The following is a 20,545-nucleotide window of genomic DNA, read 5'->3' on the forward strand; positions in this document are numbered from 1 at the left end:
TGGAAAATAGCTTGTGGGTGCTAATCACTGTAAGGACATGTTAACATTAAAGTTCTACATGCCCTATGGTTAAATACCATGTTCCCTGTCTAGCGGACTACAACACCTACATTGGGATGAGTTGTTAATATTTAAAAGGGAGGTTTTTACTTATGGAGAGGGTTTATTTTGACTGATTGAATGGCATCTTCCATATGCTACAGTCAGGCTATAATGATGAGCCTGAAGCCAGGTTTGCACTGTCACTGTAGTGGATGTCACAATATGTGCTGCATAGCACTAGTGACATTTAACTTCCATGTCTTTGGTACACTTTGTACCATATACCAGGACCTTATTGGCAAGTTAACTATGTCATTAACAAGTATGCTAATTCAACCATGTTCAAAGGGGGAGCACAGGCACTTTACTACTTAATAGCAGGGGTAAACTGCACAGAGTTCTAAAACCAGCAAAAATATAGGGTCCATTGTAGTGACTATGCAGAAAAGGCAGATATTCTACAGTTCACATTTATATTGTAGCTCTCTGCATGTCGCCAGTTTGCCCTGCATCAGTCTGCGCCAGGGATACTTCATATCAGTATTGCGGCTGTCTGCATTGTACGAGTCTACCCTGCAGGTTCCTATGATACTTCACATCAGTGCTGTAGTTATCTGCATTACACCAGTCTGCCCTGTGCCAGTCTGTATCTTGACACTTAACATCAGTCCTGTACCTCTCTGCATTGCACCAGCCTGACCTGCACCAATCTACCCCTTTAATACTTCTACACATCCTGTGTGCAGCACTTTGCATTACACCAGTCTATACCTGCAATGCTTCTTGACTACCCTGATGTAGCTCTTTGCATTGTGCCAGTCTGCCCTGTGCAAGTCTGTACCTGCGGTGCTTCTTGACTACCGTGGTGTTCAAGTCTGTACCTGTGATGGTTCTACACAGCCTTGGTGCTCTTTCCACTGTGCCAGTCTGCCCTTCTGAGTCAGTTGCTGTCGGGCCTCGCAAGCCAGTGGAACTCTGTGTGTTGTTCAGTTAATCCTTCACTCTCTTCAGCTGTTGTAGCTCACTGTAGCAAGGTTGTGAGGCCCTATGGGGTCACTCTGCTCTTCACACTCTCTCTGACAGAGTCTGTGCCTATGTCCCTGAATGTAATGGAAGGTGGAAATGTAACTGAGGCAGAAAAACAACTTTGTCTTGTTTTCACAGACACGTATTTGCGCTATGAACCGCCTCCAAAGCTATTTATCTGCCCGGGGTGACAGACTGGAGTGGGTATTAATGGTTGGTGGAAATGCACACAGGGCGGGCTGCTTCAGAATCTTTTCATTCAAGTGAAGACACACAAATACCCAGATTGATAAAAAAGTAGCTCATTAGCTCTGACGAGCCACTTTTTCTGTGCCACCCTAGAGGCACCTACAACGCCATAGTTGTGCCATATTTAACATAAGGCACACCATGGTGGTAGTTAGAACAATAGCATCAAAATGTTTGACGCTATTGTGGCGCTTTGCTACACTAGCGCCAAAATATTTGATGCTAGTGTAGCAAAGTGCAAGGAGGCGCATTGATTTAAATGGGTGAGTCATTTTAATGCCTGCTCTGAGCAGCTGTGCAAAATGAGAGAAAAAGTGGCACAGTGAAATCTGGTAAATTTCACTGTGCCATTCTTTCGGGCCTACTAACGCCTGAACACCACCCTTGCATACATTATGCCTGGTGCAGGCATAATGTGGCACAAGGGGTTACAAAGTGGCAGAATGCATGCATTGCGCCACTTTGTAAATATGGCGTGGGTGAAAATGCCACCTTAGCACCGCATTTGCTTTAAAACTGATGCAAATGTGGCGCAAGGTGGCAGTGGGGGCTTCTGAAACCTGGCCCAAAGAGAGACAGCCTGCTGGAAGCAGAAAGAGAGCTGCATGTATGTAAGCAGAAGCTGGTCCAGAGATACAGGCGGCTGGATGCAGGGAGACAGATCAGTGTAGTGTACCCAGAACAGTGGCAAACAGACAAAAGCAACTGCAAGTATGTGCCCAGAGACAGGTTGAGAGGACAGATGCATGTATGTACCAGAGTGAGCTCCAGAGAGACTGATGGGGACATAAGACTGGGGTAGAGCGAGAGATGGAGAAAGAGAAAGGTGCCTTTGTCGAGTCAGCAGCAGAGAAAATGAAACAAAGGGGCCTCGTGGGATAACCACACACTGCTTCCACACGAAGAACACACAGAGGGTGTGTGAAATGACATAGGCACAGCAGCCCGGCTAGCTCAGTTGGTAGCGCATGAGACTCTTAATCTCAGGGTCGTGGGTTTGAGCCCCACGTTGGGCGTGATGCTTTTAAAAGGCTTCTCCATTTTCGGGTTTAACATTAACTCTCACCTTTTTCAAATATTTCGCTGACGCTTAAAACTACACACACACACATCCTGCAATTTGCCTCACGATTCCCACAGGACTCCACACAACGCAGCACTTCCCGCCCTGGGAGGCGCCGCTGGGAGCGTGTAGGAGGCTGGACTGGCTTGTAGTGAGTACCAAGGGGTACTTGCACCTTGCACCAGGCCCAGTTATCCCTTATTAGTGTATAGGTTGTCTAGCAGCATAGGCTGATGGATAATGGTAGCTTAGCAGAGCAGCTTAGGCTGAACTAGGAGACGAGTGAAGCTCCTACAGTACCACTAGTGTCACTTGCACAATATCATAAGAAAACACAATACACAGTTATACTAAAAATAAAGGTATTTTATTTTTATGACAATATGCCAAAGTATCTCAGAGTGTACCCTCAGTGAGAGGATAGGAAATATACACAAGATATATGTACACAATACCAAAAATATGCAGTATAGTCTTAGAAAACAGTGCAAACAATGTATAGTTACAATAGGATGCAATGGGGACACATAGGGATAGGGGCAACACAAACCATATACTCCAAAAGTGGAATGCGAACCACGAATGGACCCCAAACCTATGTGACCTTGTAGAGGGTCGCTGGGACTATTAGAAAATAGTGAGAGTTAGAAAAATAACCCTCCCCAAGACCCTGAAAAGTGAGTGCAAAGTGCACTAAAGTTCCCCAAAGGACAAAGAAGTCGTGATAGGGGAATAATGCAGGAAAGACACAAACCAGCAATGCAACAACGGTGGATTTACAATCTAGGGTAGCTGTGGAACAAGGGGACCAAGTCCAAAAGTCACAAGCAAGTCGGAGATGGGCAGATGCCCAGGAAATGCCAGCTGTGGGTGCAAAGAAGCTTCTACTGGACAGAAGAAGCTGAGGTTTCTGCAAGAACGCAAAGGGATAGAGACTTCCCCTTTGGAGGACGGATTCCTCTCGCCTTGGAGAGTCGTGCAAAAGTAATTTCCCGCCAAAAGACTGCCAAGAAGGCTTGCTAGCTGCAAATTGTGCTGTAAGCGTTTTTGGGTGGTGCTGTGGCCCAGGAGGGACCAGGATGTCGCACATTGCGACTGGTGAGAGAAGAGACGTCGTTCAAGACAAGGAGCTCTCTCAGCAGCAGGTAGCACCCAGAGAAGTGCCAGAAACAGGCACTACAAGGATGCGTGAAACGGTGCTCGCTGAAGTTGCACAAAGGAGTCCCACGTCGCCGGAGACCAACTTAGAAAGTCATGCAATGCAGGTTAGAGTGCCGTGGACCCAGGCTTGGCTGTGCAAAAAGGATTTCCGCCGGGAGTGCACAGACGCCGGAGTAGTTGCAAAAGACGCGGTTTCTAACAATGCAGTCTGGCGTGGGGAGGCAAGGACTTACCTCCACCAAACTTGGACTGAAGAGTCACTGGACTGTGGGAGTCACTTGGACAGAGTTGCTGGATTCAAGGGACCTCGCTCGTCGTGCTGAGAGGAGACCCAAGGGACCGGTAATGCAGCTTTTTGGTGCCTGCGGTTGCAGGGGGAAGATTCTGTCGACCCACGGGAGATTTCTTCGGAACTTCTAGTGCAGAGAGGAGGCAGACTACCCCCACAGCATGCACCACCAGGAAAACAGTCGAGAAGGCGGCAGGATCAGCGTTACAGAGTTGCAGTAGTCGTCTTTGCTACTTTGTTGCAGTTTTGCAGGCTTCCAGCGCGGTCAGCAGTCGATTCCTTGGCAGAAGGTGAAGAGAGAGATGCAGAGGAACTCTGATGAGCTCTTGCATTCGTTATCTAAACTTTCCCCAGAGACAGAGACCCTAAATAGCCAGAAAAGAGGGTTTGGCTACCTAGGAGAGAGGATAGGCTAGCAACACCTGAAGGAGCCTACCAGAAGGAGTCTCTGACGTCACCTGGTGGCACTGGCCACTCAGAGCAGTCCAGTGTGCTGGCATCACCTCTGTTTCCAACATGGCAGAGGCCTGGAGCACACTGGAGGAGCTCTGGACACCTCCCAGGGGAGGTGCAGGTCAGGAGAGTGGTCACTCCCCTTTCCTTTGTCCAGTTTCGCGCCAGAGCAGGGCTAAGGGGTCCCCTGAACCGATGTAGACTGGCTTATGCAGAATTGGGCACATCTGTGCCCATGAAAGCATTTCCAGAGGCTGGGGGAGGCTACTCCTCCCCTGCCTTCACACCATTTTCCAAAGGGAGAGGGTGTACCACCCTCTCTCAGAGGAAGTCCTTTGTTCTGCCATCCTGGGACAAGCCTGGCTTGATGCCAGGGGGGCAGAAACCTGTCTCAGGGGTTGGCAGCAGCAGCAGCAGCTGCAGTGAAACCCCAGGAAAGGCAGTTTGGCAGTACCAGGGTTTGTGCTACAGACCACTAGGATCATGGAATTGTGCCAACTATGCCAGGATGGCATAGAGGGGGCAATTCCATGATCATAGACATGTTACATGGCCATATTCGGAGTTACCATTGTGAAGCTACATATAGGTAGTGACCTATATGTAGTGCACGCGTGTAATGTTGTCCCCGCACTCACAAAGTCCGGGGAATTGGCCCTGAACAATGTGGGGGCACCTTGGCTAGTGCCAGGGTGCCCTCACACTAAGTAACTTTGCACCTAACCTTTATTAGGTAAAGGTTAGATATATAGGTGACTTATAAGTTACATAAGTGCAGTGAAAATGGCTGTGAAATTATGTGTGCATTATTTCAATCAGGCTGCAGTGGCAGGCCTGTGTAAGAATTGTCAGAGCTCCCTATGGGTGGCAAAAGAAATGCTGCAGCCCATAGGGATCTCCTGGAACCCCAATACCCTGGGTACCTCAGTACCATATACTAGGGAATTATAAGGGTGTTCCAGTATGCCAATGTGAATTGGTGAAATTGGTCACTAGCCTGTTAGTGACAATTTGTAAAGAGAGAGCATAACCACTGAGGTTCTGGTTAGCAGAGCCTCAGTGAGACAGTTAGGCATCACACAGGGAACACATACATATAGGTCACAAACTTATGAGCACTGGGGTCCTGGCTAGCAGGGTCCCAGTGACACATAACAAACATACTGAAAACATAGGGTTTTCACTATGAGCACTGGGTCCTGGCTGGCAGGACCCCAGTGAGACAGTGAAAACACCCTGACATACACTCACAAACAGGCCAAAAGTGGGGGTAATAAGGCTAGAAAGAGGCTACCGTCTCACACAACCCCACCCCCCCAAACGAAGGACAATAAGGCTAACCTTGGCCAGTTGAGACTTTATTGTCTAAGTGGTGATAAGTAGAGAGTAGCTCTGCAATAGACTGGTTACTCCCTTTATCATCCACTATATGGTTACTTCCCTGTGAGGATGTAAACCACCCTGTTTGAAGTTTTTTAGCTAAGCAACAATGTGAAGATGTATTTTCATAGTTTCTATCAGTAAGGTTTAGTTTAGAGCAGTGGGAATTGTCCACTGAACCTATTTGTAATGATGGAAATGCCAGACAGGGATGCTGTCTCAATAACGCCATTGCTGGGCAAAAACTTTGTCCATATGGCTGGAAGAGAAAACAGGGATGCTGTTTCTCTTGAGTTGGAGCAGGGCAGGGATGCTGTCCTATGAGCTCCACACTAGGGCAGGGATGCTGTCCTAAGTGTTGTGAGGCAGTGCAGATTTTCTGCACTAAAGTTTCTCTGGGAGGGTTGGAGGGATGCTCCATGTTAACTAAAATGGTGCTCTTTTTCTCACCAATGTTAGTTATCCCACAGAGAGGTACTTCTACCTCAGGGAGTACAGTTTTGCCAACTGATGATTCCCTTGGAACAGGTGCCACCCCAGGAGAGGTTTCTCCCACCACAGGAATGGTGTCCTGAATGGTAGGGTTGTTAGGGAATACTGTGATACCCTTTTTACCTGTTGATGGAGAGGGATCCTGAGTTTTCAGGCCTTCTCTCCTTTGCTTTTTCATTTCAGTAGAAATGAGAGGGAACAATTCCTCAGGGATGCCCAGCATGGCTGCATGGGCATAAAACTCTACATCAGCCCAACCTGAGGCCTCTAGGTCATTACCTAAGAGACAGTCTACAGGTAAGCTAGGTGATACCACCACCTGCTTAGGGCCAGTAACTCCACCCCAACTAAACTGAATTATAGCTAAGGGAAGAAACTTAGTGGCGTTATGGACATCTATAATTTTAAACTGTTGTCCAATGATGTGTTGATCATTGTGCACTAGGTTTTCAGTCACCAAAGTGATACTGGCACCTGTGTCCCTGTAGGCCAAGGCCTCAACACCATTTATTGAAACTGTCTGCCTGTACTTATCCATTGTAAGGGGACAAGCAGCCAGTGTGGCAAGGCCAATGCAACTAGGTGTGACAGAAACTGTCTTGGGAGTGACTACCCCAGTTTCTACTATGGACCCATAAGTGAACCCAACTACACCCTTAAGTTGACTGTTGCCAGCAGTCCCACCACTAGTACCACTACTGCTAGGGGCACTAGAGCTTGATGTATTAGTGGTGGTAGGCTCAGGGGGTTTACCTTGACAGGACTTATCCCCTGGCCTATGGCCTCTATTTTTACACACAAAGCACCAAGTCTTTTTAAATTGTGTAGGTTGAGAAGAAGAGGAAGAATTTGTTTTTTCTCCACCCCCTGAAGAGTGTTTAAGATTAGAAGTGGGATCTTTGGTTTTATCCTTATCCCCATGCTTATCTTGAGATTTTTCACCATCTTTCTTCTTATTGTTCTCTTTGTCACCCCCTGTATGAACTTTTCTGTTCACCCTTGTTCTGACCCATTTGTCTGCCTTCTTTCCCAATTGTTGGGGAGAGGTCGTCAGATCAGAGTCTACCAGGTACTGGTGCAACAAATCAGACACACAATTATTAAGAATATGCTCTCTCAGGATCAAGTTATACAGGCTGTCATAATCAGTAACTTTACTGCCATGTAACCACCCCTCCAAGGCCTTCACTGAATGGTCAACAAAATCAACCCAGTCTTGTGAAGACTCCTTTTTGGTCTCTCTGAACTTTATCCTGTATTGTTCAGTGGTTAAGCCATAACCATCCAGGAGTGCATTCTTAAGAACTGTAAAATTATTGGCATCACTTTCTTTCACAGTAAGGAGCCTACCCCTACCTTTTCCACTAAATGATAGCCATAGGATAGCAGCCCACTGCCTTTGAGGGACATCCTGTACAACACAGGCCCTCTCAAGTGCAGCAAACCACTTGTTAATGTCATCCCCCTCCTTGTAAGGGGGAACTATCTTGTGCAGATTCCTTGAATCATGCTCTCTTGCAGGATGACTATGGGGAATACTGCTGCTGCCACCATGGGTTTCTAAACCCAATTTCTGTCTCTCCTTCTCTACTTCTAAGGTCTGTCTATCCAAATCCAGCTGTTGCTTCTTGAGCTTCAGTCTGGTTTGTTCCACTCTCAATCTATTGAGCTCCCTTTCTAACAATCTGTCTTCAGGGTGGGTGGGAGGGACATTCCTAGACACAGAAGTATGGTGAGAATGGACAGAAGGAGACCTGTCCCTTACAGAAGGCACCCTAACAGCTTGGCTAACAGAAACATCAGTTCTACTGTGGTGAGAAACAATGCTCTTGCTATGATGTGAGACAACACTATCTGTATGGTGTGACTCTACATCAGTACCAACTATGCTAGACTGTCTAGTAATGGGCAGGCTGAGAAGTTTCTTTCCTGAATCTTTTCCTGGGGGAGTCCCTGGATCAGATTGGGAACCATTAGCTACTTTTTCAACAGATGGGGCACTTTTAGCCTTATCTTGTTCTCTAAGCATGTTAAGTAACAATTCCAAGGAAGGATTCTTCCCTACACTCAAACCTCTTTCTATACAAAGATTCCTTCCTCCTTTCCAGCTAAGGTGGTCATATGCAAGTTTGGACAGATCAACATTTTGGTCTGTGCCAGACATTTTAGAAAGAGTTTAGGTGATAGAAAAAGTGAAGAAAAAGGTTTTCAGAACTTTTAGAAAGAGAAAAAAAACTTTTTAAACTTTTAAAGAACTTTTTAGAAAGTTAGAAGTACTTTTCAGCACTTAGAAAAGAGTGAAAAGAGGAAATGCAAAACTTTTAGCAATGTGTACACACGCTGAACTTGTTTTGTATATTTTTCTCTTATGAAAAGTACAATGACAAGAGTGGTAAGTAGTCTCAAAGCACTTATCCCACCGCTGCACAACCAATGTAGGAGGCTGGACTGGCTTGTAGTGAGTACCAAGGGGTACTTGCACCTTGCACCAGGCCCAGTTATCCCTTATTAGTGTATAGGGTGTCTAGCAGCATAGGCTGATAGATAATGGTAGCTTTGCAGAGCAGCTTAGGCTGAACTAGGAGACGAGTGAAGCTCCTACAGTACCACTAGTGTCACTTGCACAATATCATAAGAAAACACAATACACAGTTATACTAAAAATAAAGGTACTTTATTTTTATGACAATATGCCAAAGTATCTCAGAGTGTACCCTCAGTGAGAGGATAGGAAATATACACAAGATATATGTACACAATGCCAAAAATATGCAGTATAGTCTTAGACAACAGTGCAAACAATGTATAGTTACAATAGGATGCAATGGGGACACATAGGGATAGGGGCAACACAAACCATATACTCCAAAAGTGGAATGCGAACCACGAATGGACCCCAAACCTATGTGACCTTGTAGAGGGTCGCTGGGACTATTAGAAAATAGTGAGAGTTAGAAAAATAACCCTCCCCAAGACCCTGAAAAGTGAGTGCAAAGTGCACTAAAGTTCCTCAAAGGACAAAGAAGTCGTGATAGGGGAATAATGCAGGAAAGACACAAACCAGCAATGCAACAACGGTGGATTTCCAATCTAGGGTACCTGTGGAACAAGGGGACCAAGTCCAAAAGTCACAAGCAAGTCGGAGATGGGCAGATGCCCAGGAAATGCCAGCTGTGGGTGCAAAGAAGCTTCTACTGGACAGAAGAAGCTGAGGTTTCTGCAGGAACGCAAAGGGCTAGAGACTTCCCCTTTAGAGGACGGATCCCTCTCGCCTTGAAAAGTCGTACAAAAGTGTTTTCCCGCCAAAAGACTGCCAACAAGCCTTGCTAGCTGCAAATCGTGCGGTAAGCGTTTTTGGGTGCTGCTGTGGCCCAGGAGATATCAGGATGTCGCAAATTGCGTCAGGAGAGAGAGGGGACGTCGAGCAAGACAATGAGCCCTCTAAGCAGCAGGTAGCACCCAGAAAAGTGCCAGAAATAGGCACTACAAGGATGCGTGAAACGGTGCTCACCGAAGTTGCACAAAGGAGACCCACGTCACCGGAGACCAACTTAGAAAGTCGTGCAATGTAGGTTAGAGTGCCGTGGACCCAGGCTTGGCTGTGCACAAAGGATTTCTGCCGGAAGTGCACGGAAGCCGGAGTAGTTGCAAAAGACGCGGTTTTCCAACAATGCAGTCTGACGTGGGGAGGCAAGGACTTACCTCCACCAAACTTGGACTGAAGAGTCACTGGACTGTGGGAGTCACTTGGACAGAGTTTCTGGATTCAAGGGACCTCGCTCGTCATGCTGAGAGGAGACCCAAGGGACCGGTAATGCAGCTTTTTGGTGCCTGCGGTTGCAGGGGGAAGATTCCGTCGACCCACAGGAGATTTCTTAGGAACTTCTAGTGCAGAGAGGAGGCAGACTACCCCCACAGCATGCACCACCAGGAAAACAGTCGAGAAGGCGGCAGGATCAGCGTTACAGAGTTGCAGTAGTCGTCTTTGCTACTATGTTGCAGTTTTGAAGGCTTCCAGCGCGGTCAGCAGTCGATTCCTTGGCAGAAGGTGAAGAGAGAGATGCAGAGGAGCTCTGATGAGCTCATGCATTCGTTATCTAAAGTTTCCCCAGAGACAGAGACCCTAAATAGCCAGAAAAGAGGGTTTGGCTACCTAGGAGAGAGGATAGGCTAGCAACACCTGAAGGAGCCTATCAGAAGGAGTCTCTGACGTCACCTGGTGGCACTGGCCACTCAGAGCAGTCCAGTGTGCTGGCAGCACCTCTGTTTCCAAGATGGCAGAGGTCTGGAGCACACTGGAGGAGCTCTGGACACCTTCCAGGGGAGGTGCAGGTCAGGGGAGTGGTCACTCCCCTTTCCTTTGTCCAGTTTCGCGCCAGAGCAGGGCTAAGGGGTCCCCTGAACCGGTGTAGACTGGCTTATGCAGAATTGGGCACATCTGTGCCCATGAAAGCATTTCCAGAGGCTGGGGGAGGCTACTCCTCCCCTGCCTTCACACCATTTTCCAAAGGGAGAGGGTGTACCACCCTCTCTCAGAGGAAGTCCTTTGTTCTGCCATCCTGGGACAAGCCTGGCTTGACCCCAGGGGGGCAGAAACCTGTCTGAGGGGTTGGCAGCAGCAGCAGCTGCAGTGAAACCCCAGGAAAGGCAGTTTGGCAGTACCAGGGTTTGTGCTACAGACTACTGGGATCATGGGATTGTGCCAACTATGCCAGGATGGCATAGAGGGGGCAATTCCATGATCATAGACATGTTACATGGCCATATTCGGAGTTACCATTGTGAAGCTACATATAGGTAGTGACCTATATGTAGTGCACGTGTGTAATGGTGTCCCCGCACTCACAAAGTCCGGGGAATTGGCCCTGAACAATGTGGGGGCACCTTGGCTAGTGCCAAGGTGCCCTCACACTAAGTAACTTTGCACCTAACCTTTACTAGGTAAAGGTTAGACATATAGGTGACTTATAAGTTACATAAGTGCAGTGAAAATGGCTGTGAAATAATGTGTGCATTATTTCACTCAGGCTGCAGTGGCAGGCCTGTGTAAGAATTGTCAGAGCTCCCTATGGGTGGCAAAAAAAATGCTGCAGCCCATAGGGATCTCCTGGAACCCCAATACCCTGGGTACCTCAGTACCATATACTAGGGAATTATAAGGGTGTTCCAGTATGCCAATGTGAATTGGTGAAATTGGTCACTAGCCTGTTAGTGACGATTTGCAAAGAGAGAGCATAACCACTGAGGTTCTGGTTAGCAGAGCCTCAGTGAGACAGTTAGGCATCACACAGGGAACACATACATATAGGTCACAAACTTATGAGCACTGGGGTCCTGGCTAGCAGGGTCCCAGTGACACATAACAAACATACTGAAAACATAGGGTTTTCACTATGAGCACTGGGTCCTGGCTGGCAGGACCCCAGTGAGACAGTGAAAACACCCTGACATACACTCACAAACAGGCCAAAAGTGGGGGTAATAAGGCTAGAAAGAGGCTACCTTCTCACAGAGCGGTCCTAGGCCGAGCCTTTCCTGAGCCCTTTCCTAGCCTGAGCCGCCCGTGCTTACAGCGAGCTCGGAGTCCGCTCCGGTCCGTCCTGTCCTCCCCCATCCTTTCAAAAAGAGGATTTTAAGGTCTCATCCCCGCTGGTGTTATGATTAAAGTAGGTATGAAAACTACTTTATGTCGGAAGGAGGATTTGATCATGGGAATGGGGAAGATACTGCTCTTGAATGTGGCGCCTTACAACGCTCGGCCAATCCACCAGCCCGCGGCAGGCCTCTGGAACACGGCTCTGGAGGCCGACTGCCACCTCGCGACACAGGGAGAGTTCACACTGTTCTCTACTGGACACTTATCACAACACCCTCAGCAGCACAGGCCTCCTCAACAGACATCAGGGAGACGCTGCTGCAAGACGGGCATCGAATGACCAAATGTTTAACAATAAACACCAGCACTTCAACCTTCTACATCACACACCCAACCCCAATGCTTTTACAGCACATACCACGGCTTGCTCATTCAAGGACGCGTCAGAAAAGGCATATCACATCAGGAACTAGAAAAATCATTGTCAAATTTACACATCTCTCCATCTAGAGCAGGTGTCAGACCCTAAAGGCCACAGAGCCCAAGGCTGCCGCTTAATATTACACAACTGCCCTTACTAATCCACCCTGCCCCTTCAAACCCGGCACCAGACCTTTCTGACATAAACGTCATTCATGGCAAATTCACTGCCAGGAACACAGTGGCAGCTCGTCCTTATGGACTTCAGTTTGGGCTCCACTCTTTGTAGTCTGTCAATTTTTTTATTACACTAATAGTGAAAAATAATATATTATTCACTATTAGTGTAATAAAAATGGAGTACAGTTAGCTGGGATATGCCTGTCCATGGCAGCTGAGGTAAGTAAAAAATGCTTGTAAATGTCTATTGTTTGCATGCTTGCGGGTGAGAGGGTATTTATGTGAGAGAGAATGTATGCAAGTGTCAATTTGTATGTTTTTATAAGTATGTGTGTGTGAGTGAAAGTGGAGGTCAAAGGTCGTGTGATGTCACTTCTGCTCCCCACGGCATTTCGGTGAATTGACGTTCATGAACATAAACCAATGATTTAATATCATTTCACTGACATCTCCAGTGAGATATTCTAGTTCAGACATCTGGAACCCAGATCTCTTGGAACAGGCATCTGGCACTGAAGTCACAGTAAGAGCACAGCCGTTGGCATCTGCTGTACCAGACATTTATGCCACAGGCATCGCCTCTTTTTAGCAGAGATAGCAGCATGCAAATGTTTCACAACAGACATCTTGAGCATACTTCCCGAAACAGCTATCAGCAATGCCAGGTTCTCTATCTCACATTCACAATTGAGAAGAATGTCACAGACTTACGGTATAAACTGTCCCCTAAGCCACATCTAAAGGGACTGTTCCCAGAAGGTTCATCAATAGTGAGATATTTTCGATTACAAATCAAATGTTGCAGTAAAGACATCGCTAATGGCGTCTGCCATGAGAGCCCGATGGCAACGCATCCTGGGTCAGACATACTTCATGGAGCTCTAGAAGAGACACCTAGATTTAAACGCCTCAGGGTAGACACATACAGCACACAAGACAAAACAACTATTACATATGTAATATTGTCACCGGCCATGTAGTAGAGAGGATTCTTGCAAAGACATCAGGGGTTAAATGTCACACAACAGATGTTAGCACGTCAGACCGTATTAAGTAAACTTACAAGGGGAGGCGAGTAGGTCGATGAACCTTTTGACTAACGCTTGAGATGTTCCCACCATAAAGAAACAATACCAACACTGATCAATCACCAATTTGTCAATTTCAACAATAATCAATAACATTAGTAATCATTAAAAGTCAGTAATTGACACACCATGACCTCGCAGTCATGAATAACCACACCTTTATTTAAAAGTTAGGATGTTTATTTCCCTATATTAACAATGCTAATGTCATGGAGGTTGTCCTCCTCAGGCCAAAACAAAAAAGATAATGACCAGGCATTGTTTTCCTGTTATTTAGAGACATTGTTCTTTTTCACTTTCATTGTCAGAAAGCCTGTAAACTTCCCTTCCGATGATGCTGGGTATAATTATATAGCAAAGGTGTGGGTAATTGTTATTACAGATTTATTGTGTGATAATATAAGATTTTTTTCCAGCCATTACAGGGGTGAAACTCTTCAGTTATCAGTATTGGGGATATTTACCGGCCTATGCTGAGAAAATGTGTGGCCTATTTCTAAACACTGTGTGGGTAAAACTGTCCTCCTCTCGGGGTGATGAATGCTTTGCTTATTTTCATACCATCCCTGATGTAATGTACAGTTTGTACCCAGTCACTACACAGGTATAACCAGGTAGATCTCAGGATGGTGAAGCTTTGGTTACATTCCCTCTCTCCGTAGCCAGATCAGTGTAGCAATGTAAGGTTGTTTTGAAGTCAGATTATGTAATCCAAAACTAACTTAAATAAAAAGGTTTTTGTAGAATCTTGGGTTGTCCTTATATTGATTGACTGTCTTTGAGGAACTGTTTTCAAAAAGGTCTAATATATCCTAGAGACTGTGCAGTGAGGCAAAGTGTATAGGGGGATAGCGCAACAATGCATCCAGTGCAATAGGACTAAGGTGGGGTGATGGAGCACCCCTATCTTCCCTTCGAGAGGGTCCCCTCGGTTATTATTACAGCACCGGCTCCTGGGAAGCATTTCATACCTTTTCAAGGCTAATTATTGGATGTGAAAAGCGGCAGAGCCAACGCAAACTAGACTCTAGGAACTTCAGGCATGGAAAATATAGATTTCTAAAAGTAACTTTTCCTCCATTTCTATTAAAAATCTGACCCCACCATTGATTGGATTTTTATTAACTATTAAAATAGTTGTTTAAATTTTTTGGTAACTAGTTCCATCCCCAAAATATAGTATTAGTATTTTAATCTGTACTCTGGTTTTCTAAATAGGACAGCTAGGCATCCCACAGTGGAAAATAGTTTGTGGGTGCTAATCACTGTAAGGACATGTTAACATTAAAGTTCTACATGCCCTATGGTTAAATACCATGTTCCCTGTCTAGCGGACTACCACACCTACATTGGGATGAGTTGTTAATATTTAAAAGGGAGGTTTTTACTTATTGAGAGGGTTTATTTTGACTGATTGAATGGCATCTTCCATATGCTACAGTCAGGCTATAATGATGAGCCTGAAGCCAGGTTTGCACTGTGACTGTAGTGGATGTCACAATATGTGCTGCATAGCACTAGTGACATTTAACTTCCATGTCTTTGGTACACTTTGTACCATATACCAGGACCTTATTGGCAAGTTAACTATGCCATTAACAAGTATGCCAATTCAACCATGTTCAAAGGGGGAGCACAGGCACTTTACTACTTAATAGCAGGGGTAACCAGCACAGAGTTCTAAAACCAGCAAAAATATAGTGTCCATTGTAGTGACTATGCAGAAAAGGCAGATATTCTACAGTTCACATCTATATTGTATCTCTCTGCATGTCGCCAGTTTGCCCTGCATCAGTCTGCGCCAGTGATACTTCATATCAGTGCTGCGGCTGTCTGCATTGTACGAGTCTACCCTGCAGGTTCCTCTGATACTTCACATCAGTGCTGTAGTTATCTGCATTGCACAAGTCTGCCCTGTGCCAGTCTGTATCTTGACACTTAACATCAGTCCTGTACCTCTCTGCATTGCACCAGTCTGACCTGCACCAATCTACCCCTTTAATACTTCTACATATCCTGTGTGCAGCACTTTGCATTACACCAGTCTATACCTGCAATGCTTCTTGACTACCCTGATGTAGCTCTTTGCATTGTGCCAGTCTGCACTGTGCAAGTCTGTACCTGCGGTGCTTCTTGACTACCGTGGTGTTCAAGTCTGTACCTGTGATGCCCTGGGAGGCGCCGCTGGGAGCAGTCCTAGTCCGAGCCTTTCCTGCTCCCTTTCCTAGCCTGAGCCGCCCGTGCTTACAGCGAGCTCGAAGTCCGCTCCGGTCAGTCCTGTCCTCCCCCATCCTTTCAAAAAGATTAGTTTAAGGTCTCATCCCCGCTGGTGTTATGATTAAAGTAGGTATGAAAACTACTTTATCTCGGCAGCGGGATTTGATCACAGGACTGGGGAAGATACTGCTCTTGAATGTGGCACCTTACACCGCTCGGCCATTCCGGCAGCCTCTGGAACACTGCTCTGGAAGCTGACTGCCACCTCGCGAAACAGGGAGAGTTCATGCTGTTCTCTACTGGACATTTAAGTATGTGCCCAGAGACAGGTTGAGAGGACAGATGCATGTATGTACCAGAGTGAGCTCCAGAGAGACTGATGGGGACATAAGACTGGGGTAGAGCGAGAGATGGAGAAAGAGAAAGGTGCCTGTGTCGAGTCAGCAGCAGAGAAAATGAAACAAAGGGGCCTCCTGGGATAACCACACACTACTTCCTCACAAAGAACACACAGAGGGTGTGTGAAATGACATAGGCACAGCAGCCCGGCTAGCTCAGTCGGTAGAGCATGAGACTCTTAATCTCAGGGTCGTGGGTTCGAGCCCCACGTTGGGTGTGATGCTTTTTAAAGGCTTCTCCATTTTCGGCTTTAACATTAACTCTCACCTTTTTCAGATATTTCGCTGAGGCTTAAAACTAAACACACACACATACTGCAGTTTGCCTCACGATTCCCACAGGACTTCACACAACGCAGCACTTCCCCCCATGGGAGGCGCCGCTAGGAGCGGTCCTAGGCCGAGCCTTTCCTGTGCCCTTTCCTAGCCTGAGCCGCCCGTGCTTACAGCGAGCTCGGAGTCCGCTCCAGTCCGTCCTGTCCCCCCCCCATCCTTTCAAAAAGAGGAGTTTAAGTTCTCATCCCCGCTGGTGTTATGTGTTAGACCTGACAGCCTTAGGGTGGTCACCCCTAACTTTTTGCCTGCCTCCCTCCACTTTTTGGACACTGTTTTTGCTGGCTTTTACACTCTGCGCACTTCTGCACACTCTGCCATTGCTAACCACCAGTGCTAAAGTGCATATGCTCTCTCCCTTAAAACATGGTAACCTTGAATCATACCTGATTGGACTATTAATTTACTTATAAGTCCCTAGTAATGTGCACTCTATGTGCATAGGGCTGGTAGATTAAATGCTACTAGTGGGCCTGCAGCACTGGTTGTGCCACCCACTTAAGTAACCCCTTTTCCTTGTCTCAGGCCTGCCATTGCAAGGCCTGGGTGTGCAGTTTCACTGTCACCTGGACTTGGCATTTAAAAGTACTTGCCAAGCCTAAACCTCCCCTTTCTCCACATATAAGTCACCTCTAATGTGTGCCCTAGGTAACCCCTAGAGCAGGGTGCTGTGTGGGTGAAAGGCAGGACATGTACCTGTGTAGTTTACATGTCCTGGTAGTGTAAAACTCCTAAATTTGTTTTTGCACTACTGTGAGGCCTGCTCCCTTCATAGGCTAACATTGGGGCTGCCCTCATACAGTATTAAAGTGGTAGCTGCTGATCTGAAAGGAGTAGGAAGGTCATATTTAGTATGGCCAGAATGGTTTATATATAATATCCTGCTGACTGGTGAAGTTGGATTTAATATTACTATTCTAGAAATGCCTGTGTTAGAAAGTGAGCATTTCTTTGCACTTAAATCTTTCTGTGCCTTACAATCCACGTCTGGCTGGACTTAGTTGACAGCTCCTTGTGCATTCACTCAGACACACCTCAAACACAGGGTACTCAGCCTCACTTGCATACATCTGCATTTTGAATGGGTCTTCCTGGGCTGGGAGGGTGGAGGGCCTGCTCTCAAACAAAGGACTGCCACACCCCCTACTGGGACCCTGGCAGACAGGATTGAACTGAAAGGGGACCTGGTGCACTTCTTAGCCACTCTTTGAAGTCTCCCCCACTTCAAAGGCACATTTGGGTATAAAAAAAGGGCCTCTGCCCTACCTCATCAGACACTTGCTGGAGAAGAAACCTGAACCAGAAACTACATCCTGCCAAGAAGAACTGCCTGGCTGCTCAAAGGACTCACCTGTCTGCTTTCTACAAAGGACTGCTGCCTTGCTGTTGGCCTGCTGCCTTGCTGAACTCTTGTCTGGCTGTGAAAGTGCTCTCCAAGGGCTTGGATAGAGCTTGCCTCCTGTTCCCTGAAGTCTCAGGACCAAAAAGACTTCTCTTTTTCACTTGGATGCTCCGTGCGCCGAAATTTCGACGCACAGCTTGTTCCGCGGCGACAAAAACGCCGCACACCGACGCTGATCGACGCGACGCCTTCAGGACGACCAGAACTTCGATGCACGGCTTCGCAAGGACAACGCTGCCCGGCCTCTAGAGGAGAAATCGACGCGACGTCTGCCGTGAGATCGTAATTTCGACGCGCAGCCCCGCAGAACGAAGCGCAGCCGGAAAACAAGCAGGAAAATCCACACACAGACCCGGGACATCTGGTAATCCCCGCGATCCACAGAAAGAGACTGTCCGCGCGCCGGAAAACGACGCACGACTTCCCCGCGTGAAAAATAACGACGCAAGTCCGTGTGTGCTGAGGAGAAATCGACGCACACACCCTTTTTCCACGTATCTCTTCTTCTGTGGCCCTCTGAGGAGATTTTCCACTCCAAACCAGCTACTTTGTGCGTGAAAGAGACTTTGTTTGCTTTTTAAAGACTTAAGACATTTTATATCACTTTCCATTGATATCTCTACAAATTTACATTAAACTTTATTTCGTTTTGACCTACAATTATCCTGATAAATATTATATATTTTTCTAAACACTGTGTGGTGTATTTTTGTGGTGCTATATGGTGGTATTGTATGATTTATTGCACAAATACTTTACACATTGCATTCTAAGTTAAGCCTGACTGCTCGTGCCAAGCTACCAGAGGGTGGGCACAGGATAATCTTGGATTGTGTGTGACTTACCCTGACTAGAGTGAGGGCTTTTGCTTGGACAGGGGGTAACCTGACTGCCAACCAAAAACCCAATTTCTAAGATTGGTGATCAGCGGTGAGGATAGGACTTGTATTTGTGCAGTGACATACAGTAGCTAAGTATTTCACTACCTACCCACAGTTGAAGGTCAACTTGATTTTTATCTCTTTTTGCAAATTCGTTTTTTCCTGACAATTTTCAAAAACTAAATCCTCACTCAACATGTCTCTGACTGGGTCTCAGATAGGAGACTTTGACCTACTCAGCAGTCGTTTCCTTATCAGAAGGTGAAGAGGGAGATGCAGAGGAACTCGGCTGAGCTCATGCATTCGTTATCTGAAGTTTCCCCAGAGACAGAGACCCTAAATAGCCAGAAAAGAGGGTTTGGCTACCTAGGAGAGAGGATAGGCTAGTAACACCTGAAGGAGCCTATCACAAGGAGTCTCTGACGTCACCTGGTGGCACTGGCCACTCAGAGCAGTCCAGTGTGCCAGCAGCACCTCTGTTTCCAAGATGGCAGAGGTCTGGAGCACACTGGAGGAGCTCTGGACACCTCCCAGGGGAGGTGCAGATCAGGGGAGTGGTCACTCCCCTTTCCTTTGTCCAGTTTTGCGCCAGAGCAGGGGCTAAGGGGTCCCTGAACCGGTGTAGACTGGCTTATGCAGAATTGGGCACATCTGTGCCCAAGAAAGCATTTCCAGAGGCTGGGGGAGGCTACTCCTCCCCTGCCTTCACACCATTTTCCAAAGGGAGAGGGTGTCACACCCTCTCTCAGAGGAAGTCCTTTGTTCTGCCATCCTGGGCCAGGCCTGGCTGGACCCCAGGAGGGCAGATGCCTGTCTGAGGGGTTGGCAGCAGCAGCAGCTGCAGTGAAACCCCAGGAAGGGCAGTTTGGCAGTACCAGGGTCTGTGCTACAGACCACTGGGATCATGGGATTGTGCCAACTATGCTAGGATGGCATAGAGGGGGCAATTCCATGATCATAGACATGTTACATGGCCATATTCGGAGTTACCATTGTGAAGCTACATATAGGTAGTGACCTATATGTAGTACACCCGTGTAATGGTGTCCCCGCACTCACAAAGTTCAGGGAATTGGCTCTGAACAATGTGGGGGCACCTTGGCTAGTGCCAGGGTGCCCTCACACTAAGTAACTTTGCACCTAACCTTTACCAGGTAAAGGTTAGACATATAGGTGATTTATAAGTTACTTAAGTGCAGTGTAAAATGGCTGTGAAATAACGTGGACGTTATTTCACTCAGGCTGCAGTGGCAGGCCTGTGTAAGAATTGTCAGAGCTCCCTATGGGTGGCAAAAGAAATGCTGCAGCCCATAGGGATCTCCTGGAACCCCAATACCCTGGGTACCTCAGTACCATATACTAGGGAATTATAAGGGTGTTCCAGTATGCCAATGTATTTGGTAAAATTGGTCACTAGCCTGTTAGTGATAATTTGGAAAGAGAGAGCATAACCACTTAGGTTCTGGTTAGCAGACCTCAGTGAGACAGTTGGGCATCACACAGGGAACACATACATCTAGGTCACAAATTTATGAGCACTGGGGTCCTGGCTAGCAGGGTCCCAGTGACACATAACAAACATACTGAAAACATAGGGTTTTCACTATGAGCACCGGGCCCTGGCTGGCAGGATCCCAGTGAGACAGTGAAAACACCCTGACATACAATCACAAACAGGCCAAAAGTGGGGGTAATAAGGCTAGAAAGAGGCTACTTTCTCACACAACCCCCCCCCCCCAAACGAAGGACAATAAGGCTAACCTTGGCCAGTTGAGACTTTATTGTCTAAGTGGTGATAAGTAGAGAGTAGCTCTGCAATAGACTGGTTACTCCCTTTATCATCCACTATATGGTTACTTCCCTGTGGGGATGTAA

General features: G+C 47.0%; 1 non-coding gene across 1 annotated transcript; it reads left to right on the forward strand.

The window, feature by feature from the left end:
* Window positions 1-16,199: 16,199 nt before the first annotated feature.
* TRNAK-CUU (transfer RNA lysine (anticodon CUU)) lies at window positions 16,200-16,272 on the forward strand. The gene has a single exon. It is a non-coding gene; the product is annotated as a tRNA-Lys (tRNA).
* The last annotated feature ends 4,273 nt before the right edge of the window (window positions 16,273-20,545 follow it).

The sequence above is a fragment of the Pleurodeles waltl genome, chromosome 6, assembly GCF_031143425.1.
Source record: "Pleurodeles waltl isolate 20211129_DDA chromosome 6, aPleWal1.hap1.20221129, whole genome shotgun sequence".
In the NCBI taxonomy this organism is placed as follows: domain Eukaryota; kingdom Metazoa; phylum Chordata; class Amphibia; order Caudata; family Salamandridae; genus Pleurodeles; species Pleurodeles waltl.